Source organism: Lissotriton helveticus, chromosome 10 (genome assembly GCF_964261635.1).
Source record: "Lissotriton helveticus chromosome 10, aLisHel1.1, whole genome shotgun sequence".
NCBI classification, from domain to species: domain Eukaryota; kingdom Metazoa; phylum Chordata; class Amphibia; order Caudata; family Salamandridae; genus Lissotriton; species Lissotriton helveticus.
In genome coordinates this window covers 902,315,289-902,340,978 of record NC_136071.1, presented here as the reverse complement: position 1 = coordinate 902,340,978, position 25,690 = coordinate 902,315,289, and positions in this window count along the sequence as shown.

The window sequence follows — 25,690 nt, the reverse complement described above, 5'->3', positions numbered from 1 at the left end:
CTGAGGCTGATATGGATGACGATGACGTTGAAGGTGCTGTCCATGTGATACACGCTTTGCACCCAGAAGGGTACCCTTGAAAGCACATCCTAAAAAGTACCATCCTCCTGGGTGGCCACCAGGTACAGGCACTTATTGACACTGGAACCTCCATAATAGACCAGTCCATGCTACATACCCTACCAGCACAGCCTACCCTGAAGGCCCACTATAACTAAAGTATTCGCCTATGGATCAACCTCTCCCCTCCCATTAGCCAGGGTGTTCACAATGGAAATCGCCCATAAGTCTCACTCTGTTCGCACCAAGGTGTATGTTATCAAAGGAGGCAGAGGGATGCTTTTAATCTGTCGAATGGCACAACGCCTTCAGCTTGTTGCATTTGCCATCAGCATACACCAAGAAAGTGTGGATGATTTACTGTCTCAGTTTTCATCCCTGTTTGAGGGCATGGTCTGCCTTAAAGAGTGTATTATACATCTGCACATAGATGACTCAATTCAACAATTGGCCCTGAAATGAGTAGCTTTCCACCTAAGACCAAATGTGGGAAAAGACTTGTTGAAACTGGAACGGGCAGAAGGGGGAGCGGCCCAACCCAATGGTCGTCCCCAATTGTTGTGGCCTACAAGCCTAAGCAACCTGGGCAAGTGTGAATCTGAATGGACATGCACCTTCCCAACATGGCAATCAAGCGCGAGCGACCCCTGACACCAACAGTGAACAACATTGTGTCAGAAGAGAGTGGATATCAGTGGTTTTCAAAGATGGACCTGTGAGCAGGAAATCTCTGCTTCTGCTTCTGTAACCTGAATCCCAAGCCATCACCACTTTCTCCACCCATTTAGGTTTGAGGACGTACAAGCGCCTTAGTTTTGGTATATCCAGATTGGCAGAGGTGTTGCAGGTCACTATCAGGAGTGTCCTTGCAGGGCTAGAGGGTGTCATCAATGTCAGTGACAACATTCTGGTCCATGCCCCCTCTCTAGAAGACCATTTCGATTGGGTGAGAGCTGTGTTTCAAATCCTCCAAGAAAATGGATTGACCCTTCATAAAGTAAAGTGTGCTTTTCTGCAAAAGGAGTTGGCATTCTTTGGATACAGGTTCACTCAAGAAGGAGTGTCACCTGATCCAGTCAAGGTTCAAGATATTCAGGCTGCCCTGGCCCCCACTATAGTCTCTGGTGTGAGGAGTTTTCTTGGGATGATGACCTACTGTGGCTGTTTCATCCGGAATCTTACACACCTTACTGCTCCTATCAGGGAGCAGAACAAGTCTAACACCAATTGAAACTGGGGACCGGACCAGGAGAAAGCCTTCCATGCCACGATACTTGCACTGTCCCCATATACAACTTTGGCATACTTCAATCTGGAAAAGGAATCTGAACTATTGGTTGATGCCAGCCGTACTGGCCTAGGAGCAGTGTTATCGCAGAAACAGTGCAACAGTGATTGGGCTCCGGTGGTTTATGCAAGCCATGCACTGACAGAAAAAATGGAGCAACACTACTCCCATATTGAAAAGGAAGCCATTGCGGTGCATTTGGGGTGCTGGCATTTACATTTGTATCGCTACTGCCAACCATTCATAGTCCACAAATACCACAAACCTCTAATAGCTTTGTTCATGGGGTCTTCCTCCAAGCTTCTCCCGCATCAAAAAATAGATTCTCCTGTTGTAGGAGTATCACTTTTCCCTGGTCTTCCGTCCAGGGACCCAGAACCCAGAAGAATATTTGTCAAGCCATGCCGGACCCACTACAATGAGTAAGGAGCTGGACGCAGAGGAAGTCAAGGAATATGTTTGACTCGTGGTTGAGCACTCACATCCACTCCCTATTTCTCCTGAAGAGTTCGTCAAAGCCACCTCCCTAGATAAGAGCCTCCAGGTTGGCATTTCAGCTGTGCGGCCTGGAAGATGGCATCACTTGGTTGACAAGTCCCCCTATCGCGCGGACGATGCCAGACAGACATTGGCCTCCCTGCACAACATTTGTGAGGAACTGGCTGCCTCCCTGAAGGTTGTCTTCTGAGAGGGTCACGTCTGGTCGTTCCAAGGGGACTGCAAAGGCGGGCGATTGATCTTGCGCTGTGGCTCACCAAGGAGTTGTCAAAACAAAATCTCTTTTGAGGCACAAGGTGTGTTTGACCAACCTAGATAGCCTGGCAGAGCAAACAGTCCATCAGTGCTCTCTATGTCAAGTGACTGAACCGGCGGATCAGCTATTATCGCTGAAGACATTCCACATTTTTCCTGGCAGAGAGCCAGTGCAGACTTTGGCAGTCTCCCCCATGGTAGACACGTGCTGGTGGTCATTGATGATTTTTCAAACTATCATGAGGTGGAGATAATGGAAACCACCACTGCCTGTCAGACCATACCTCATCTTGAAAACATCATGGCCACTCATGGAATTCTCAAGGCACTAGGTACCGATAACAACCCTCCCTTCTCCAGTCAAGAGGTAATGAAATGCCCACAATCCAGAGGGGTTCACCACAGGAAGATTACCCCATGATGGCCTCCAGCCAAGGGGGGTGCAGAGCGTTTTATCCGTACCCTCAATAAGGTGCTCAGAATTGCCATAGCCAATGGATAGAATGTGGACTGTGCCCTCTATGCTTTTCCAAGGGAATATCGGCTGAGTCAGTCTGAGCTCTCTGTGCATGACTCACATTATGGGTGATGTTTTCCCGCAAATGGAAAAAGCATCAAGACCGCAGGAGAAGGCTGCTGCCCAGTTACAGTGGCGTCAATCAAGGAATGAACATATGTCTAGAACTCACAGAGCTAGACCAAGTTACATCAGTGTTGGTGACCTAGTGATAGTAAAGAATAGTCATCCCGAGTGAAATTAACGCTTCCTTTTTTGCTCCATCAATGAAGGGTGCAGGCAGTTAAAGTAACCATGATCACAGCCCAACGGGCGGGAGAAATTATCACGAAAAATGCCTCATTCTTTTAGCCATACCAAACTCCTGAGAGAGGATCACTAACTCACCCTTGTGTGAGGTTGGAGATTGAGGAGTCTATGGAAGACGAGCGGTTCCAGCATGGCAGTTTTGCTCACTCCACACCGCCCAGCGTGGCACCTGCGTTGTCTGGGAGTAAAAGAAGTTGTGTCCCGGGAAGACGATCACCTGGTTCCCCTGATCTCCGTCCGGTATCGGGGACTGATGATTCTGACAAGAGGAGAGATAACCTGAGTCATTATGGGACTTGAAGGTACCATCTACACCCCCATCCTGTGAGGTCCTCCAGAATAAATAATTTTGTAATGTTATAAAGACTAGAAGAATCAATGGATTTTGGTCCAGGATGGTAACATGTGTTTGGTGTTTTATTCTTTGTCTCTCTCTCTCTCTCTCTCTCTCTCTCTATACCTCTTTCTCGTCTTTTTGTTTTTTCTGTTTTTCAAGTTATTGCATTCTGTTTAGGTTCTGGTATCTATTGTTGACAAAGGAGGAATGTTGTGTTGCAGAAAGTAGGTCAGCCCATGTCCCCTTCCCCTGCAGGGGTTCTGTGGGTAACCCCTCCCATGTTAGTCCCAATAGTCGCGACCCATAACGTAGGGACAAGGATATATTATAAACGGGCTCGGGCGTAGAGAGTTGTCGAGCACCAACGAAGACTGCTGTGTGGTGTTTTTTTCTTACGGCCTGATACTTTACCAGGCTGGCCACGTGAAACAACACACAACAGACTCCGCCTCCGTCAGCACAACAAATTCTTGGGAGAAGTTGGGTGCCTTGAGCAGGTGCAGCGCGCACATGGCAGATTTAAGGGCATCAAAAGCGGTCCGACAAGCATCGATCCAGATCACTTTCCTTGGCTGCTTCTTTAAATTCAGCTCTGTCAAGGGGGCAACAATGGTGCTATACCCCTTTACAAACTCTGTAGTACCCGGTGAGTCCTAAAAAGGCTTTCACCTCTGTCTGGGGCATGAGGGGCTTCCGAACCAGTTATGTGTTGATCCTAGGCTGTAGGGGTGCCATCTGGTCGGTTCCTACCTGGTGCCCTAAGTATACCCCCGACCCTGCCCTATCTGGCACTTACTGGCCTTGGTCATGACGCCTGTCTCATGCAGAGCCTTCAACACTTCACAGAGGTGTTGCAAGTGTTCCTCCCAGTTGGAACTAAACACAGCAATGTCATCCAGGTAGGCAGCGCTAAATTCCTGCAGCGCGGACAGTACCTGGTTGGCCAGTGTCTGGAATATGAAGGAGGCATTCTTCAACTCAAAGGGCATTGCACAGAACTGGTAGTGGCCCTCTGGCATTGTAAATGCAGACCCCTCTCATGAACCACTCATGAACAAAAATGAATGAGATCAAACACATTCGGTAACTGTCAGTGCTAATATCTCCCCTTGGCTCTTCTCGATATTTGCCTCCTAGAGTGGGTGATATTAGGACTGACAGTTACCGAATGTGTTTGATCTCATTCATTTTTGTTCATGAGTGGTTGGTTTAGCAGTTTTTTCTCATTTATTCCCAATCACCCCCGACGAAAAACTGTTGGGTTCGAAATGCATTAGGTTTTTAAAGAGGCTGTTACGAAATCGATTGACCGCACGTGCCAATGTTAAAGCTTGGATGGGCAACAGAAGGCATTTGAAAATGAGAATAAAGTATTTTGGTCCAATACAGATGTCTCCGGAGTGATTCTATAAGCAGCAAAGTAATGGATTGCAAAAGGAAGATACACTGAATACTATGGATGAATCTGGTTAACTTGGATTATGAGGTTCACTTTACAGGATCGTTTTCCTTACTCTTGCAGTGCAGCAGCTGGGTGCACAAAAGTTGCACCCTTTTTTGCAGTACTTTCTAAAAGTGGCATTTTCAAACACACAATGTAAAAGCTTTCTTTACTAAAAGATGTTATTACTTTCTGAGTTCAGAGAGCCTAAACTGTATTTCTCTATCTTGTCCCAATGGGACGTTATACTTATAAAATGTTCCAAAGTATTTACAGTTCTATCCTATGGGACAGATAGACTTTCAATAGTGAAAAACAAATTGGCAGTATTTCACTATCAGGACATGCCACACACCCCAGTACTTGTCCTACCTTTCACATACACTGCAAGCAGCCCAGGGGGTAGATTGGCCCTACCATAGGGGTGCCTTACATGTAAGAAAAAGAAAGGTTAGGGCCTGGCAAGTGGGTGCACTTGTCAAATTATCATGGCAGTTAACAAACTGCACACAGACACCACAGTGGCAGGTCTGAGATTCTTTTTCAGGGCTACTCATGTGGTTGGCACAATCAGTGCTAAAGGCCCACTATTAGCATTTGACTTACAGGCCCTGGCACACTCAGCGCACTTTACTAGGGGCTTACCAGTGAATCAAATATGCCAATCAGGGAGAACCAATTGTAATCACAATTTACACAGGGAGCACTTGCACTTTGAAACTGATCAGTAGTGGCAAAGTTCAGAAAGTGTCTATGCAAGCAAAAACTAAATCCAGCACATCATTACAAATACAAGTGGTAGAGGCAAAAAGTCAGGGGAAACCATGACAAAGATGCCAAGTCTAACAGCTCCTAATGGGAAATTACACTTAAAATATCTTCAAGGAAACCCCCACGTTTCCCTGTGGAAGGGATAGTCCATGCAATAGTGAATAACAAAATTAGCAGTATTGCACTAATAGGACATGTAAAGCACAACAGCACGTCCTGCCTCTTAAATACATTGCATCCTGCCATGGGGACCACTTTGGGCCTACCTTAGGAGTGACTTACATGTAGTAAAAGGGAAGGTTAGGGCCTGGCAAGTGGGAGCACTTGCCAGGTTGAAAATGTGTTTTAAAATTGCACACACAGACACTACAGTGGCAGGCCTGAGACATTTTTACAGGGTTACTCATGTGGGTGGCACAATCAGTGCTGCAGGCCCATTATTAGCATTCAATTTATAGGCCCTTGGCACCCCTGGTGCACTCTACTAGGGACTTAGTAGTAAATCAAATATGCCGATCATGGATAAATCAATCACCAATACAAATTAGACAGGGCGCAATTTCATTTTAGCACTGGCCAGCAGTGGTAAAGTGCCCAGAGTCCTAAAACCAGCAAAAGCAAAATGCAGAAAAATATAGGACAAATTCAAACAGTTTGAGGATCACCCTGCAGAAAGGGCCAGGTCTCACACCAATGTATGGCCTGGTTGCTTTAATATGAATAAATTTGATATTTGCATCAATCAACTACGGTGTGGCAACAAATAAAACTGCATTGCTGCTGTAGACATTTTGGGCCTCATTGGCAAACTGCATTTTGAAATATGTTAAGTAGTGGCATAATTGCATTATTCAGGTTCTAGAAAGTGCAATTACCCCCACGTTCCTCTCACTTCGGTTCCTTACCCTTTGAGGCCCCGTGTCTCCCCCGACATCCTTCTCAAGCATAAAAGTCCTGCTTTACTTTGTTTTTCTCTTGCTATCTCCCTTCAGGAGAGCGAGTGCATTGCATTCCATCTAGCGTTACTAGCAGGAGATTGAAAACACCTGGAAGGGAGAGATGGTGCCCTTGACAGGCTGCATGTTGATTCTTGGGAGCAGCAGATTAGCAGGTATAATGCAACATACGTAACAGAGAGCTATTGAGAACCGGTCGCTGGAGACTGAGGTGGGAGGGACACCGGCTCTCTGAGTTGCATTCAGGTTGGGGAGTGCGATGCCTCTCCATCATGCCTGTGACCTTGTGTGCTTCCTGATTGAGGGAGTGTGATGCCTCTCTGAGAAGGGATTCTGATAGGTAGCTGGGGGTGGTAGTGCTCTCCTTAGCTAGACTAGCAGAACATGATGTGAGTTAATATCATACTATAGTGGTGCTAGAGTTTGTGGATTGGTTCCCTTTTTTGCTCCTTTTTCATATGCTCTTTAGTAATAGAGGGCATTGTTTGGTGCTTTCAAAATGAGTTTTAAGTGGCTAATAGGGCAATTTAAAGCTGCTCTACTTTTTGTCCTCGCATTCCTGTGTGCTCATGGATGGGAACAGAGAGAACAAAGGAGGCATTCTCCTCCTTCTTCTGGGGGGATAGATGGGGATGAGTCTTTGCAACACGTCCAAGGCCATTCTGAATGTCGTTCTCTTGAAAATATGGCGAAGTAGACAGTCGGACAGGTTCAGGCCATGATTGATGAGGCAGTGCAAAGGCTTTAGCCACTAGGCCTCACCATCCCAAGTAGGGAAGTGGGGGCCTCCACAATTTTTCCTTTCCCTCAGAATGAAAGAGGTCAAGGTGTGTATTCCATACACTTTTTGGTCCAGAAGGTTTCTGGGAATTTTTGACCAGTGCTAGATTTAATATAGACCAGTTATTGGATAAAAACTATTCATGTTTGCATGGTCACTGTCCAAAGCATCATTCCCCTGGTCACAGATCAAGACTTAATGGCCATCATCGATTTGCAGGATGCTTACTTGCACATGCCTATTGTGCAAGTACATCAAAGATTTCTATGATTTGAGTTGGGGGACTCCCACTTTCAGTTCAGGGTTCTTTCAGTCACGTTGAAATCTGCCCTGCAGTTGTTCATCAAAGTACTTGCCTTCTTGATGGATTTGCTTCATAAGCAAGGAATCTGTGTCCAGCCCTCTCTAGAAGATTGTCTTGTTTCAAGCAAATCGGCCCTGCCAAGAACAGAATATGTGAATAGGGTTTTATACATGTTGATATCTCACAGGTTTCTAGTCAACTCCAAGAAGTCTAAGTTGCTCCCGGAGCAGGTTTGGATCTTGTTAGAAATGGGGGTCTCTAGTTGGCAGAGGAAGGCACCTTTGTCCAAATAAGGACCCTTGCTTCTAGTCAGGGTAAGGGGGATAGACACTTTAGATAACCCCTACTCACTCCTTGGTAGCTTGGCACGAGCAAACAGGCTTATCCCAAAGGCAATATTTAAAGTATTTGCACCAACACACACAGTAATACTGTGAAAACACCACAAAAGGACACCATGCCAGTTTAGAAAAATAAAATATCTTTATCTAAACAAGACCAAAATGACAATAATCCAACATACACAGTCAAAAATATGACTTTCAGAAGGTTCAAGAACTTGTACCATAGAAAACTATGGATGCGTGACTTTTCACCAAAGTACCTGTAGATGCGTTAAAGTTCCAAAAGCCAAACAGCTGCAGTGTCGGAAAACAAAGAGATGGGACACTCCTGAGACCTTGGGAAGGCAATGCGACAGTTCTGCGACACACAGAGGACAAGTTGTGTCGAATCCGGTCTGTATGGGGAGTGATGCATCAATTCTTTGTGACTGTTCTGGTTTGCAGGTGATGCGTCAGGAAAGCGTACCGCACAGGTACGATGCGTGAAAATACGGGATGCGTCGGCGATCGATGCAGCAGCGTCGAGCCGCGCTGCGTCGGTCCTCTTCAGCCGCAATCCCCTGATGCTTCGATCTTAGCAGTTCTTCACATTTTTCTTTCTTCTAGCTCCCAAACAGCAGCAACAACCTCCAGAGGCACACAACAGGCCCAGGTACCTCTTGGCAGGCTAGAAATCACAGCAGCAAAGTTTCAAGGGGAGCTGGGGGTGAAGTCTTTTTGTCCCTGAGACTTCAGAACAGGAGGACAGCTCACTTCAGGACCTTGAAGATCTCTTTCAAGCAGAGGACACAGCACACAGCAAAGCTCTTCTCCTTTCCTTGGCAGAAACAGCACTGGAGGCCAGCCCCAGACACACAGCAAGGGCAGTACTACTCCTCAGTCTCTCCAGCTCTTCTCCTTGGCATAGGTTCCTCTTGAATTGCAGGAATGATATAAAGTCTGGGGTTTTGGGTCTGATACTTATAACCCAAAATGTCTTTGTTCTCTTTGTGCAAGGGGCTCAGAGCCCAGTTCAAACCAGTTCTGGGGGGCCCTCTGCAAGTGCACCACAACATCCATTGTAAGTGTGAGCCTTGGATCCAGACACACCACAGGTGGCTGGAACCAGCATTGTGGAAGGCAGGCACAGCCCTATTCTGGTACAGGTGCTACTCCTCCCACCACTCCAAATGCAGGTCAGGCCTATTCAGCCTAGTTCTGGCTCATCCGGACTCCTGGAGCCACTGCACCTCCCCAGCCCTTGTCACTCCAAAGCTGGACAGTCAATCCACAAACAGGCAGAGGCGCACAGGATGGTTGAACAAAAAATAGCCACTTTCTAAAAGTGGTATTTTCAAACACACAATTTAAAAATCATCATAACTAAAAGATCTGTTATTAAATCCTAAGTTCAAGGATACCAAACTCAATTTTTTTTCTATCTTATCCCTTTGGGAAGATATGCTTGTAAAATGTTACAAAGCATCCCCCATTCTGTCTTATGAGGCAAGCTAGCCTTTCAGTAGTGAAAAACAAAATTGCCAGTATTTCACTATCAGGACATGTTACACACACCAGTACATGTCCACCCTTTCACATAGACTGCACCCTGCCCAGGGGGGTACCTTGGGCCTACAATAGGGGTGCCCTATATGTAAGAAAATCGAAGGTTAGGGCCTGACAAGTGGGTGCACTTGCTAAGTCGACATGGCAGTTAACAAACTGCGCACAGACAACGTGGTGGCAGGCCTGATACCTGTTTTCAGGGCTACTCATGTGGGTGGCACAATCAGTGCTGCAGGCCCACTAGTAGCATTTGATTTACCAGCCCTGGCACACTCAATGCAGTTTACTAGGGACCTACTGGTAAATCAAATATGGCAATCATAGATAACCAATCACAATAACAATTTACACAGAGAGCATATGCACTTTCGCACTGATCAGCAGTGGTGAAGTGCCCAGAGTCCTATAGCCAACAACACCAGGTTAAGAAATAATAGGAGGAAGAAGCAAAAAGTTTGGGGATAACGCTGCAAAAAGGGTCATTTCCAACAGATCTTCATTGGGGCCAGAGTCCGCCCCATCTGGGAGTAGTTACTCTTCCAGACAGCAAGGTCCAAAAGTCATTCTCATATTCTGGATCTGATGATGGCTTCTCCTCCCAAGGTTTTGGATTGGATGAGAGTTCAACAGGATTATTTTTTGGTACCCTGGGCCCGGTTTAAGTTCAACATATTAATATGCTTCATTCTAAGGCATAGGAATCCTGTCTCCCAGAATATGGCTCTACCTCCCTCTTTCTCTCTCAGAGGAGATGAAGCAAGAACTGACCTTGTGGTTGGAGTCATTGCATCTATTGAAGGGAGTCCACTTGCGTCCTCTCCCTCCATCTGTGATCACCACAGATGCAAGCAAAAAGGGGTGGGGAACTGGGATGCTTTTGCATAAAGTCAATAGAATTTGGACAACCGCTTACAGTGGCAGATCTACCAACTGGAAGGAGCTCGAAGCAATACGTTTGGCTCTCCTGGCCATTTTCTCCTTCGATTCTGGAAAAGGCAATCTTAATCAGAACAGACAAACAACAGCAAAGTCGTAGCTCAACTTCCAGGGGAATACAAAGGCTTTGTCACTGTCTCTAATTTCGGATGAAATCTTCTTTTGGAGTCAGACCCACATTACCTTCCTGAGGGTGATTTATATTCACAGTCTCCTGAACACCCACATGGACAAGTTCAGCAGGGAAATTTCCTCCTCTCACAATTTGTGTCTCTCTCCCAATTGTTCAGACAAATCTGTCAGAGGTGTCGATGTCCGGCTGAATCTCTTTGCTCCTTCCCACAACCTCATGTTCCAAGGTTTTGCTCCAGGAAGAAGAAAACGTCAGCTTGGCGATAGATGTTCTGTCTTGTCCATGGCCAAAGACTCTTCTGCATACTTTCCCTCCATTCTGTTTGATTCAGTGGTTTCTCGTTAGGGTGGGTGGAGGAGGCTCTAGTGATTCGGTTGCTTCTGCCTGGCCCCACTCATCCTAGTTCCTTCATCTAGTGATGATGAGTCGACACCAGTCGTGGCTATTGTCCACGGTTCCATCTCCTCTGGTCTTTCCCATTCTCCAGGAGGAGTCTCTTGTCCATCTCAAATTGATGGTCTGCAGACTGAAAAGGCATGGTTGAGATCTAAGGGGTGCTCTGAGGCAGTCTACTCTTTCCTTTAGGCCTCTAGGAGACCATCCACAAGTGCTTCCTAAGCTCATCACTGGGTGATGTTTGGGGAATGGTTTGGGAAACAACAGTAGTTGCCTACGTTTGCCTCTCTTCCACAGGCTGTGGAATTCCTTCAGGATTGTTTTTCTTTGGGGCTTTGTCCTTCAGCCTTGAAGCATTAATGGGCAGCAATTAGGGCTTTCTGGGCTTCTTGGAGAAATTTGGAGGATCCACTGGGTCTGGTACAGAAATAGTTTAGGGAATGTTCTAATTTTTACCCTCCGGTATCAACAATTTGCCCGGCCTGGGATCTTCACCTTGTTTTACAAGCATTGAGATTCCCACCTTTTGAGCCTCTCCATTCCATTGATATTCAAACTCCCACTTTGAAAGCGTTTTTTCTGGTGGCTAATACTTTAGCCAGGAGCTTGGTTGAACCTGGTGTACTGCCCTGCAATTCCCCTTTCCTGTTGCTCTTTGAAGATGGGGTGGTTTTGAGGCAGAAGCCCTGTTTTACCCCCAAAATGAAATCCTCCTTTCATTCCTAACAGGAGGTTATTTTGCCAGTTTTATTCCAAAGCCTCAGTATCCTGACGAGGTTAGTCTTCATTCTTTAGATGTCCAAAGGGCTATCTCGGTTTATTTGGAGAGGTTGGAAGTCTTCTGACAGGATTGTTCGTTGTTTGAAAATGTTGGGCCTGCCAGGAAAGGTCGAAACCAATCCACTCAATCGTTGAGTAGGTGGATTAATTCACTATTTTCTTTACCCTATCAACAGTATGGGATAGGGTATACATTTCAGATCGTCTTGATGTGCGTCCGCTTCCCTAGCAGAATGTCAAGGAGCCTCTTTGTCTGAAATGTTTAGGGTGGTCACAAAGGCAATTCCCTTCACTTTTATCAAACACTACAAGGCCACGCAGGGGCTGCTGTAGAGGACCTTTTGGGGTCTAAAGTACTTTCTGATGTGAAGTAACTAGTCTGCAATGTGGCAATAAATATGGTTGTTTCTGCATACTGTACAGTTGCCCTGGCTTTCTGTTTTGCTTAGCTACATATCAAAGAGTAAAGAATCTAAGAGACAGAGAGACGAGTAAGTAATTCTTTGAGTACTCACTGCTAATTGCATTACTTCGAGTCCTTATCTTGTTTCAATTCCTTACATTTGTATTACTGCCAACTGTATGCTACGGGTCAGTCAAAAATTCTTTATTCAGCGAATAAAGAGTTTTTGACTGACTGTATGTTAAGGGGCTTCAGTACGATACAGGAAGTAAGAAGGGGGAGGGACTTTTATGCTTGGGAAGGATGCCGGAGGAGGCATGGGGGCCTCAAAGTGTAAGGAATCTAAGCAAGATGGGGATTCCGAGTGACGCAATTACCAGTAGGTAATCGAAGTATTCACAACCTACAGCTAAAGGCCTTCGCCTCTCTCACCATTTCTGTGGTGAGATCTCAGCCATAGTGGAAGAGATCACCACACCCACAGGTATACATTTTAGTAGTAAATGTGAGAGAGACCAAGGTACACTTCCAGTACAAAATTCTATGGCTAGACAAACTTTAAAACGTTTCCCACTTTGGATGTGTGCTGTACATTGCAGCATACATGCACAGCCAGAAAACTTTGGAGAAATAAACACATTTCTCCTTTTTTTAAACCTGCCTCAAAGACTTGCTTTTTTTGGTGCAAATCTGTGTCTGCAATTGTTAGTACATAGGGCTTTGAATCAAATCCTAAGGGTGGTTTCATGGGAACGCCCATGTACCCCACCTTGACACAAAGTAATGCAAAGAACTGCTTTGCATCACTTTCAGGCAACTTTCCAGTGCAAAACAAGCTTTGCACTGGGAAGTAAATACTAAATAAACATTTTGCACCGGTTTGCGTCAAAGCATCCACTTTATCAGGCATCCTTTCGCTATTCTGACTTCCCTTTTTATTTTTATCTCGGCGCATGAACTGTCTCAAGCCGTCATCCTAGCTTCATTTTCAGGGCGATCTGCAAAGGGAATGCTGCTACTAGGCTGAGTTCCTTGAGGTTTCAGTGACTGATCTCTTATGAGCGGATAAGTGTTTCTCACCTAAGCCTGGGCGTAGTTTACGAAGTAGCACTATGCGTAGCTACGCAAAGTGCACTTCGCACTATGCGAGCTACGCGTAGCTATGTGAACTGCGTAGTGCACTGTGCAAAATGCTGTTTGCACTGATTGTATAGTGCCGGATGCTTGTCTGCACTGTGCAATCAGTGCAAACTGCATCTTGCACAGTGCAAGCGGTTGTTTTCTGCAGCTCGAGTAGATTTCTACTCGAGCGGCAGCTTTCTCAATGCGGACTGGTAGTTTCTCATTGCAAGCAGTCGCGAGCATACGCAACCACACGCAATGAGAAACCTGACCGCCCCGCTTTGAGAATCTCGCCGGGAGGTTTATTTTCCACGCTCGCGATCGGCAAACTGATGTTGCTGATCGCGAATGAGGAAAAAGTCCCTAAGGAATGTCATTTTGCGCGCTCGCAGTTGCCAACTTGACGTTGAGGACCGTGAGCAAGCAAAAAATGACCGCTGCACTACGCTATGCTACGCATGTTTGCACTGTGCTACGTGCAATTCACGTAGTGCGAAGTAGCGCAAACTTCGTAAACTACGCAAGCGTAGCATAGTGCTTTGCCCAGGGTTAGTCTCACCTACCTACGTGGCGCACTATATGCAACAGGTTGAGAAACTTGAATATGTGATTTACTATATTTAGTTTCAGAAATTCTTTGATTTTGTTATATTTTGGATCCTTAAAGCTGGAATTAAGCAGCCTCTATGTTTGGATAGGTTTCAAGGCCGAGTACAGTGCGCCATGACCTTATTAGTAAGCACTGTGAAAAGGAACATGGAAAAAGCATGGTGCTCGGATTGCCTGTAATCTTCATTAGAAGGCGCAATACGCTTTCTTATTACAGCCTTTTCGGTGGTGAAGGTCTTGACCATTAATGTTACTGCTTGATATTCTTTACGTACTTGAGTGCGGGAAGATACTCCTTCTAATTTCCTTGCCTGCAAGGGGAGGAGCTAGAGAAAAGGAAACGTTTTTTATTTAAATAAAGCCGGTCTTCAGAAATGGGTCTTCCTCATGGCCAAGAACGGTGACGATTAAAGGTCGGACATGGTGCAATGAAGATTACGGTTCGTGATTAAGGCCCAATAAATAAGGTACCGGGACCGAAATATACATGTCTTCTGGGTGCCATCATGCACACTGCTGCAAGGCAGGGACTTGGCTTCCATTGGTGCAATAGTTGGAGGGGCACTGGGGCCCAGAGGTGAGAGTGGCCCCCCAAACCCTGAACTTTGTTGTATTTCATAGTTCAAACAACGACCAGGGGCCGATTTCCTTCCTTGCACTGGGGCCCCTGACGCTCTGGCCTGGACACCGCTGCAAGCCTGCACAGAGTTGGCTTGGAGGCGCAGAGAAGAGCGAGGTAAGCAGGGAAGTTATGATATTTGTACTGCAGCAGATTGTACAACTGGCTGATAATGAGGTGTCACATTCGTATAAACGTGATTGATTTCGTGATCACGGCGACAATCACGCGCCAGATCTGTATCTGTCATCTGCATTGTGGGGAGAGCTGGTAATTTACAGAGACAAAGAATGCTACAGATGTACAATAGCACGGCAGATTAAAAAGCAGCTGAAACTGAAAGGTTGATAGATGAATTTGCACATCATTGAGGCTAAACGTTCTGCATTGCAGCAGCGACTTGCCGAACAACAGCGCTCCCGTCCGCCGCCCAAGTTCTGATTCCATATTCATATCGTTCCGTCTGTAACCTTGAAGTCCCCATCAATCTTCGGAAACCCTCGCACTCACATATCACTCCTGTAAATCTGCCTGGCCGCGGATCGAGGCGCTCTCCGCATCAGCCACATCCTTGAGTCTCCTTCGACTAAACAGGTAATGGCGCGACCACCTGCCACTTTTTTATGTTCTCCATACATACCATTCTCACTCCACCAAATATCTAGATTCCAAAATGAGGGCTACACAAATGTATATTGCATTCACTGAAAGTAGGTGCACGTTTTTGACGCACAAACAGACGTGCAGTAGACAGAGGCACGCGAAGGTGAGTTGGAAAAGGCAAACATGAAGTGTCACTCGGGTCTGGCAAATGAGGTTGACATGTTTCTGAGTCCGCATTCTACTAACGAAGCGCTAAAGGGTAGTGAGGTGGGGAAAATAGGGAAACGTAAATTTTTACAAAAGTTATGTATGAGTCGAGAGACAATCCAAAGTTACTTTTAGGTTGAAAATATCAGGGGACCAGCCAGAGACTCTCTCCTGAACTTTTGATATCCTGCGACTACTCTTGCCCAACGCCTTTTGTTCCGATCAACAAGTTAAGGAAGTATTCCAAGGTTATAACGTCTTCATTTTGGGCACAGTCACAACAACACATTTCCTTTTTATCATTGATGATACCTTACATTTTATCGACTCACATTGGGCATTGGTTCTTTTTTCATTAGAATGTGTTCTACCTACGATGCCTGGTTTGTGAGGAAGCTGCTGCATTCAAGGGCCATGGTTAGTTTTCCCACCTGTGTTAGTCGTTAAAAGTACCATATTTGCTCTACACGAAGCATGAAGATGATGGAGGTGTGGCTGGAATTCACACTTCAAGATGTTCCCCTTTATTTTTTCCAGTAATTAAGGAGCAAGCAAACCACCATGCACTATATATTTCTCTGTAAATATTACCGTATTTACTCCAAACAGCTGCTTTATCCATATTTCAATAGGCAAAGACCAATTAGCCTAGAGTGTGCACATCGCCACATGTTAGATTTAGACAACGCAGACTTGATTTTTCGCACAGGTACTTTTTTCAAAACTGCTATACGGGCACGTAGGTCAATGTCGGGTCTTTGAGCCCCATGCTTTCTGAAAATTGTTTTATTTTATTAATTGTATTTACTGATATGTTGACCACCCATGCACCAGTCACTTTTGATATATGTATATTGGTATTTTATTGCTCAAATATTACCTTTTTCTAGCTATTTAGAATATATGTATATGGAATGTTATCTTTTTAATCATTGTAATGTTCTATATCATGTGCTTTTATGGTTACGATTGTATCCAAATAAAGTTGATTGACTGACTGACTGACTAAATACACTTGTATGACTAAATCCTGACATACTAACATCTAGATACTATGTAGTGTATGCTATTGCATATTCCATTATTTTTTTTAAATGTAATATGCTTCAGCTATGAGCAACATATTACTTAGGGGTGGCTGTGTCCAGAGTCAATTTGCTGTTGTTCATCATTGCTCCTTTAATCTTAAAGTGTTCCGTTTGTGGATCCATCCTGCAAGTGATTAATTTAAGGTTCCTACTTTTCCTACAGTGGTCTGTTCATCGTTTTCAAATTAGGAATCGGTCTATTGTAGCTAATTAGGAATCGGTCTATTGTAGTCATTCCCTTTTTAGACAGCGGCATTTTCTTTAATTACCTTCCGCTCTCATGTAGTACATTCCTCATTGTTTGGTTTGATTTACAAAATGTTAGTAAAAAAGTCAGGCAGACGATTTTTATATTTGCATTTTTACCTCATTGCCTATTTTGTTCAATTATGCTTCTGTTTTCTTCATTTATCTCTACAGCCTCAACGGAGGGCGCAGTTTAAGATTGCCTTAATTAATGTCAGTGCTGGACGCAGGGATTTCCTATTATAATCCTCCTTTGGACTCATTCATTTCTTAGAAGCTGCTGAACACTGTGGAACTGTATTGTAATGACTATAGTTACTGTCTAGTATCAATGGATAGCACTCAATTCATTAGAAAAAGATGCTTGTCTATAAGATTCCTATCTAGAGCCTGGGCTGGACTGGGATTGTGTTAGACTTGGGCCTTAGGGCAGGTTCACCCCTAATCTTTTTGCTTTTATTTGTGACCCAGTGTTAGTGATTTTTGGGTCTTGGCGCACTTTTTCCCTGTGTCCCAGAGTAAAGTGCGTGCGTGTAGTATGGCTGGCCTGCCCTCCCATAGGAATGCATGGAGAATGTGTGTGTCCATGTTAGTTCCTGATGCGTGGGGAGTGCAGGCTCGAGTTTAGTATGTATGAACTCGTGAGAATGAATGCTGCGCAATGGTATGTGCGGCTTGTATGTGTCTAGAAGGGAAGTGCTACTTCTGGACATTGATGTATGTGTGCAGTGAGGATACTGGAGCGTGATTGGCTGGAGCTGGCTGGCATGCCAGGCTCCAGGAAGTCTGGATGGGTCTGCCCGGTGGTGAGTGTGAGATCAGCATGAGTGATGTGTGGGAGGAGTGCACCTGGGTCCTGGATGGGCTGGGTTTTTCCCCACACAATGCTGGCTCCGCCCCCCTGTGGTTTGTCTAACGACCCAAGCCTCCCCAGTGAATGAACGGGGTGGTTGGGCCATCAAGGGTACTCCCAAGCCAGCTGCAACTGGTTTTCCCCCCACCCTGCACCTCCAAACAAAGGATTTCTTAGTATAAAAATGGGTCTGTGTCCCCACAGAAGTTGTTCTGCTTTTGGATCCTAGCTGAGGGGGCTGCTGCTGCTGCTGGGGCCAGGAGGACCGCCACTTGGACTGTCTCCCTGCCTGGAGACCCAGTGTGCTGGCTCTGGGCCCAGCCTTGCCCCCCCTGCCTGCCTCCAGACCTTGCTGGAGCTTTTCTTTTGCCCCTAGCGCTGAAGAGCGCTTCCTTTGTGCTGCCTAGCGCTTGGAGCGCTGCTTATTTTCCTTAGTGCTGAGGGGTGCTTTATTTTGAGCCCTTGGCGCTTGATAGCACTTTATTTCCCTTCTAGCGCTATATTTTGTGCAGCCGGTGCCCACCCGGCGTTTGCCCGCTTTATTGCCGATTTTCGGCATAGCAAGTGCCCACCTCGCTTTATCTTCTAGTTAAAGGCTGGTGCCTACCCGGCATTGCCCCGTGGTGTCTTGTTATTTACGAGCCGGTGCCCACCCGGCATTGCCCCGTAATCACCGCCGCAGCCCCGGAGCCTTGAAAACTGTTGCCGGGCCGCTGCCTACTGCGACCCGGAAGTCCCGCCTCCTGACCCCCAGGGCCGCGCTGCCATTGGCGGCCCCCGCGGAAGTCAGGCGGATTGCCGCGTGACGGGGCCAGGCCGGGAGAGGCAGCCGGAAGTTCCGCCCCCGCAGCCGGGCCCCGAGGAGAGGAGAGGCGCGAGGAGAGCCGGCAGTATTCCTGCCCCGGCAGCACCAACGAGGTACCGGTGAGTGCGGGGACAGGGTCCTTTGTTCCTATTTAGAGCGGCCCCGGTTGGCAGAGGGCCGCTCCAACGAGCATCGAGGCATTTCTTGCTGGGAGCCACGAGGGCTCCAGAGGTCTCGTCAGTCCCGAGCCTGCAAGGCTCGAGAGGCCATTGTTTTATTAGAGTTCAGCGAGGCTCGAGGCGCCCACTTTGTTTTGTCTCTCTAGTGCCAGGAGGGAGAGAGGGCATATCGGGGCAGATTGTCGCTGCCCGGCCAAAGGAGCCAGGGCATTTTGCGCTATTCAGAGCCCACGAGGCTCAGGCGGCATACATGTGTTTTGGAGTCCTATAAGCTCCAGGCACCCCCTTCTGTTAAGAGCGCTGAAGCTCTTTAGTGCCAGCATAATTGATTTAGAGCCCAGAGAGAGGCTCTTGGGGGACACAGGCAGTCAGTTGGTCAGAGCCCCGTGGCTCCCACGCTGTGTTCCCCCACCTGTGTTCTGGAGCCCATGAGGCTCCAACGTGTGCCCATTTGTGATTCACAACTGTCCAGCACTTAGTGGACAGTTGCTACGTTTAGGCTTGTGTGCTGTGCTGCCTGCGCAGCTCCCCTGACATTGAGACTCAGGGCATTTCAGCCCCTTGCGAGGCCAGTTGGCCTGAGGGACATTTCTAGTGTGGTGCTACATGCACCCTGCGCAATTTGTGATTTACTTGCTGATGTAATTTATGCGCAAATGTTCTACTTGCACCTCTGAATGTGTTTTACTACCTCATGTGCCATGTTCTTTATGTTTTATCCCCTTTGCTAAAAGTGACCTGCTTAGAGGATTGTCTATGTTATTACTAAGTATGGGCGGATCTAGCGGATCTCGCGTACGCGAACTTGCGGATTTACGGATTCGCAATCCGCGAAGATCCGCGAACTCTAGCGGATTTGCGGATTTTCCCGTTTTTTGTGCTGGCGCGCGTTCGCGCCGATTTTGGGACAAGTTCGCAATTGCGAACTTACTTTTCGGCTCGCAACGGCCGCGACTATGTTGTTTCTACGTCTGGTTTATCATCACAGGTTCACTGCCACCCTCTGGGACACCCATGCCACCCTCTGGTACATCCTCACTGCCACCCATTAGGTTTATTTATCACTGTAGATTATGGTGGTTGAAAAAAGCAAGCACACCTGCCCTTCTTCAACTGCCATCAATTAATTTGTGGGTCATTAATGTGTCAGTAATTTTCAAACTTCCAGTCTGGCTGGCACCTGCTTCCTTCCTTATCTGTAATTTGCTTTTTGTTGCAGTGAATTTTTTTTTCACAGGACCTTTATGGTCTACTTGTAGCTATTCTATGAGCCTGCTGTTTGGGTCATAGCAGGGTCATAGAATAGTTGCAAACTCTGGAGGGGCCCCTCAGGAAGCACTACCTTGAATGTTACTAATGTTAAGTTTGAACTTTTGCACCTGCTCATTGCTTTCAGTTTAGCTAAAATCGTTTTTTTCTGCAATTTCGCGCGTTTTTTGGGGCTCGAATCCGTATGAGATCGATTTCGGAAGCCGCGAATACGTGCGAATACAAAATTGTTTTTTGTGCGACGTGTATGTTCGCGTGATCTTGCGCGTGTTCGCGAGGCGCTTCTAGCTATACGTTTGCCAAGTTACCCTATCGGTCGTACACGGGCGCGGCCATCTTGTTGGCGTGACGTAATTCCGTTTTCGGCCGCTATGTGTAATCTCGCAAAGTGTGCTGCTCGCTAGTACAATTTCGCGCGTACTCGCAAGGAAAATCTCGCGCGAACTTACCCACGCGGTCGTGAACGGGCGCGGCCATCTTGTTTCTCATTCATTGCTATGGTTCTGGGCATGCTTTCTCTATCCTCTCTCAATCTCTGCCATCCTTTGCTTGTTTGAAGTTTTTTTGATCTAATTTTACTTATTATCTATCCCTCTATTTTTCTAGCTCTATATTTTTGTGTTTTCTGCAGCTTTTAGTTACTTTTAAACTACTTTTTTAAACTCTTTTCTTTTCTTCTTCACTATTCTATTTCTTGTTTATCATTTAACTCTATTTCTGCCCAGACCATGGTAAAGGGAGCCGGGAAGCACCCTGAGAAGGGGAAGGGTCCCGCACCCCGTGCCCGGCTCCCGTGCGGGCGTTTAAGGGGGGAGCAAGTGGTCCCGAGGGAGATCTTCAGCGCGGAGGAAGTGGCGGCACTGATCTTCCACGTCCAGCGCCGCCTCCCCAAGACGATCCTGGGAGGCGGCAAGATCGCGACTGGCTATGGCATCCGGGAGCGTCGCAAGCGGTGGGAGAAGGTGTGCCGGGCCATGTACAAGATCTCTGGGGTCCGGCGCACATATAACCAGGCCACCCACCGCTGGACCGATGTCATGGACCGGGAGCAGGACTTGCTGGACGCGCTCGGCGTAGAGGTCCCCGGGCTTGGTGAGTAGTAGTAGTAGTACATTTACTACTCTGTTTTATCCTGCTCTGTTATTTGCAAATCTTTGTTCTTTACCAAGAGCAATAATGCTGCCGATTACATTGAGGTAAATTATATTTCAAAATCTTCTATGCATTTCAGGTGCACTGCTCTCCTTATCAGTAGCCTTGCTTGCTACTATGCTTCTTTGTTTTGTATGTTGTGTTCAGAAGCATTTCATTGGCCTGAGAAATTATGTATGAGTGTAGTGTAAAGATAAGAACTGCGTAATGCTAGACAGTAAGGGTCATATTTTCAATTACCGGCGCATCCCTGCAAAGTAGCAGGGATGCGGCAGTAATTGTGTGCCATGCCACCACCACCCATTGGCCCAAAACGTCACAGAAGCCTTACGCATCTGTGCCGTAAAGGCAGCGCATTGCTGGAGTTGCGTGCCAACGATGGCGCAGCTCCAGCAATGCTCTGGGGTACCCTATCTCCCCAATGCTGCATCAAGCCGTACGTCGGCTTCAAGCGCGCAGGGTTTGAGTCATGCATCATTGTCCTAAAAGTGACTGATTGACATCTTGTCGATTTCCCTCAGCCACTTTTAGGATTCGTTCCTGCGCAGGTACGCCCTCCCTTGCGCCGGAACGCCCCCTGATGGCGCAGGGCTTTACAACGTGATGCATCGCCCATATGCCCATATGTGTTTTTTTTTAATATATACGCCGCACCAACACCATGGCGAGTCTTTTGTTCTGCCGCTGCGTCACAAAAGGCACGCAACAATGGAGGAAAATGAGCCGCAACTTCCGCAAGGGACTTCTAAATCAGCCCCAACAGACTGAAGTCCAGTCCTTCCTTTAGACACATGGCTATAAGAAGAAATAGTGGCGGTGGTGGCGGGTGGATTGATAGTTTGAGTATTCACTGATCTGCAAGCAGGATGGACTTTGTCTGTCACTTCGCGTGCTGCGCACTGCTGCCTTCAGTGCCAGGCCTAGGCAAACCTCTTTAGTAGTCTGTTTATTGAGTTACATAGGAACTTTCTAAGTCAACGTTCCGCAAATCAGGCAATACGAATAACGTAGTATACCACATGAGATAGATCCCGTGGAATAGTTGTCTATCTATTTGCTATTTTTCCAAAATATTTTGTTATTGTTCTTTTGAAATGTTTGATTTGGTTGAAAAATCTCATTCATGTTTTCTGGTTTTTCTTTCTTTCATGTTGTACATCAGCTCCCCCCAAGGGCAAGAGGACACAGGAGGAGGGTGCTGAGGATGCAGGCCAGGATCGGGCAGGCGAGGGCTCCTTTGCTGGCCCCAGTAAGTTTACATTTTAATAAACAGTACCTATTTTTTCCTAGCGTTCCTCATTCGATTTTTTCTAAATCGTCTTTGATCTTCTTGTAGACTGGATATAAATTCTTATCCTGCCTCGAATATGACTCCCTGTGGTATTACTAGACTATTCTTATTAGTCTGTCTGTGTAGCTAACTAAGATTGGACATTTGGCAATTCCATTGGACTCCCATTATATTCAGCAATACCTCTATGCACTGTCTCCTTACTGACTAGATAGTGTGGCAGAGTCATTCAGCTCCCGAAGTCACCGATTATAGATCCCCAATGATCTCTAGATTATCGTACGCAGGACAAGAGAGTAGTACGGAGTCACAGCACAGTCAAGAAGTGTCAGAGGCACTCATGCTTGCAAAAATTCCAAAACCTTTAGCTCATCCACTCTAGTCTGGAGGAACAAAAACCACAGAGTCTATTTAAGTTTAAAAGCTTTATTAAAAGTAAACACATTTATTAAAATCTACTTTGTCATAAAACTATTTAACTGAAAATGGAAAAGTGGTTAGTGCTTACGATAAATTGGACACATTTCTTGTGGTCGAGCCGCGCTCTCACCTGGTTTGAACTTGATCCTGGTCGTGTTCTTAGGAGTCAAGCTTCTGTCTGTTAGGAGAAAAAGTGGTGCGTGTTAAAAATCAAAAGCAAGCATTCATCAGTTGTGCATAAAAGTGCAGCAAGACAACAGCCTTCCCTGGAAAATGGGACATTTTTACTATGGAGTAGACAGTCACAAATTATTACATTGTATTCTGTTTTTTTAACATTTCTCCTAGACCAAATATTATATAGTAGTGAGTGGTGTATTCTAACATTCTTAAATGTACTTCGTAGGTGTAACATCTGGTGACGGGGCCAGCGCGGAGGTGGCTGTGTTGGGCGAGGACTCGGAGGACTCTGGGGAGGAGGCGGTGCAAGAGCCGGCGGACGGTCCTGTGGGGGTTCAAACGGTGGTGGCGGAAACAGGTAAGCTATATATTCCTTACTTATTGAGATTGAAGACTGCATAGTGTGCTTTCTGCACGGGTGTATTACAATTACAAATCAACCAGGTAGTAGCCTCCTCGAAATGTACTTCGACTTAGCTGTGAAGTTTTTGGTGAGAAGAATCCGAATAAGTTCTTAGACAAACGTGATGGATGGGATGAACGAAAAGCGAAAGAAGGGTGTAAGTAAGTGGGACGCGAACTTGTAGGATGGCTGGCAAAGAAGAACGATATGTGTTTGCTTGGCCCCCGAGGTGGCTGGGAAGGAAAGAATATGGTATGGTGCATGGCTGGGTCAATGATGAAGCAAGGATGGGTTGAAGGACAGCAGCCTGGGTGGGTGAAACAGAAACTGTATGTGTGCGTATACTTTGACTGAATGGATGCCCGGAGCATGGTATTCTCTGAGTCTTAGATAGCACATGTGTATCTAGAGAGAGTAGATGGTCGCCAGGTGAAGTAAGTGTTACCTTGAAGAGCATGTACCACCGCACCCGCACGTCCGTTCCAGTGCAGGGAAGGCAAGGAAAAGAAATTGTAAATGTGTCCAATACTACCATGAATAGTAGCAGTACTTTGTATTGCGTTTGCAATCACAGCATATATCTGGTTATTACCGTGGACACTCCGTACCTCTCTTAATAACTTTAGTTTACTTGTAGTACGTCATTCATGTGTGGGTGTATCACTGTTCACTCAATATTAAGCAAAGCACCTAAAGTCATCTCATATGTCATCAAATACGTCCCATGTGAAGTGATAGATAATCAAATTAGTTAGCTTCTTCATTTTCCTTTTCTAGTACTCATTTGCACTGTAGGGTGAAAGGTAAATTAATTAAGCAGTAGCCCTTGTAACAGAGTATTCTCAGTGCCACCCGTAATAGAAAAGTAATAGCTTCACCACCTGCATGTACTGGACCGGTACAGTAACGCAAGTCTGTCTCACTCATCATGGTGTGCAACTTTTTTTCTCGGGTGCAAGTTCACTGTGCTGTCCATGTCATTCTGCCGGCTTGCATAAGATAACGTAACAATTTCCCTAAACAAGAGAGAAGAAGAAGAATAAGACTGGTGTACTGTCATAGTCGACTGTAATGGAAGTCCATAGTGGTCGTAGAATTTGTTCATTAAACTACCACTAATGTTAGAGCAAGGATGCAGAAGTGGGAGGTTACATAGATACTGTCCTCAATAGTTATGTACTGTGCTTTCAATTTGCTACTTGTACTCTGTGACCCAACTTTCGGCTCAATCACTTTGTGTTATTAATAAGGAGCATTGGTTACAGACTATGTCTTTCTTTCTTCATATAGTTGCTCCTTCCAAATCAACAACAAGGAGGGAGCAGGCTAGATTGGCCCGGCAACGGAGGCTGGAGGCCACTGTCGCCGAATATCGGCGGCTGGTGGCCCTGGAGGAGGAGGAGGACACGCAGTCGAGCGGGGCAACAACGACATCCTCGACTGTGACCACTGCATCCTCCTCCGTGACTAAGCCAGCAGGACCGAGCCGGGCTAAGAAAGATGACCGCCACCGCCAAGCAACCGAAATACCAGCTGCCCCCCACAGGAGCTGCAAGGACCGCCAACGCCGCCTACGAGTCCGCATGTCCAACCTGGAGCAGGAGGTCCTGAAGTATAAGAACTTGGTTAAGGGCCTCCGCTCCGAGCTTGCCACCCTCCGCAAGGAGTATGATGCCCATGCCGCATCATGCACCAGCACCAGCACCCTCCAGTAGTGGAGTGTCCCTTGCCCTTTTTTTATAGACTTTTGGGGGGTGGGATTTGGGAGTTGGGATCGTTTTGGGACGTTTCAGAGACAATCGGGGTTAGGGTGGGTGAGGGAGATTATTTTGTTAGGGCTAAATAAATATATTTTTAAACTTTATCTGACCATACCTGTTTTTTACTGCTTTTCAGTCTGGTGGGTGGGGGGCGGGGGTGTAACAGTAACTTTGTTTTCCTGAACAGTCGTAGGACTTTAGTAGTACAACCGTCAATCTCTTGTCTACTCCGAAATAATACTCCATTATACTACCTCCCACCAAACGCTTATCTTACCTGTAATTTGTGTTAGAAATTAGGGCTAGGCCCAGGGCTGGCTCCAGGTGAAATGGGGATTAACGTTGTCAATCCTGGGCGGGTGACATTTCCTCATTGCGGTGGTACTAGTGGTGTGACACAGTGGCAGTTGCATGCCTATGGAAAAAAAGAAAACGAAACCTTGTTTGTCCTCCTTACTGTAGCATTACAACGGTTACGGTACGATCGAGAAAATAGCAGGTGACAGTACACTAGAACAGTGCCATAATGTAGCCTAACAAATGGTAAAGTATTTGCTTGCAAGTATAACTAGTACTTGCGTTGAATTTATTTGACATTGGCTACTACTACTAGAAGATATAGTACTGAAGCTGAGTAAGTCTAGAAGATATCCTCGTATTCCTTCACCAGCCTGTTGCTATGACCTTATCCTCCCCAGCAAGTGTGTGGAATTATTGATGTCATTTTAGTCAGACATCAAGCAAAACAACACAGCCCGGGGGAAGAGGGTTAGGGTTTGTAAAATGGATCGGAATGGGGGTTTCTTTTTGGGTAGGTTTTGTTGAGAGAA